The following is a 372-nucleotide window of genomic DNA, read 5'->3' on the forward strand; positions in this document are numbered from 1 at the left end:
TTGACTTGGGCTTCCTTTCCTTGGGTGGCTTCTCTGCGGTTTTTTTGGCTGTCGGGAGATGTGCCAGCCTTCCCTGATCCGAGCAGTCCTCAAGTGCCGAGGGATCTCTATGAAGAGGCACCTGGTCCCATGGAGGGTGGGAAGGCTGGAGCTGAAATACAGGGAGAAATGGACTTCCCATCCCTGCAGCGGGGTCTCTTTTTTTTTTTTTTGGTCTGGCTGTGCGTGTTTTTCTATTTTATTTTATTTTTTTTTAATTAAAACTTTGTTCTAATTCCTGCGGAGAGAGTGTGGGACTTGAGGAGAAGAGAGGGGCGCACAGAAACTGGAGTTTGGTGTTCTTTCGGAGCGATGGCTCTTGCTCTCTTTCCC

The sequence above is a fragment of the Cariama cristata genome, unplaced genomic scaffold, assembly GCF_000690535.1.
Source record: "Cariama cristata isolate BGI_N322 unplaced genomic scaffold, ASM69053v1 scaffold20885, whole genome shotgun sequence".
Taxonomy (NCBI): Eukaryota; Metazoa; Chordata; class Aves; order Cariamiformes; family Cariamidae; genus Cariama; species Cariama cristata.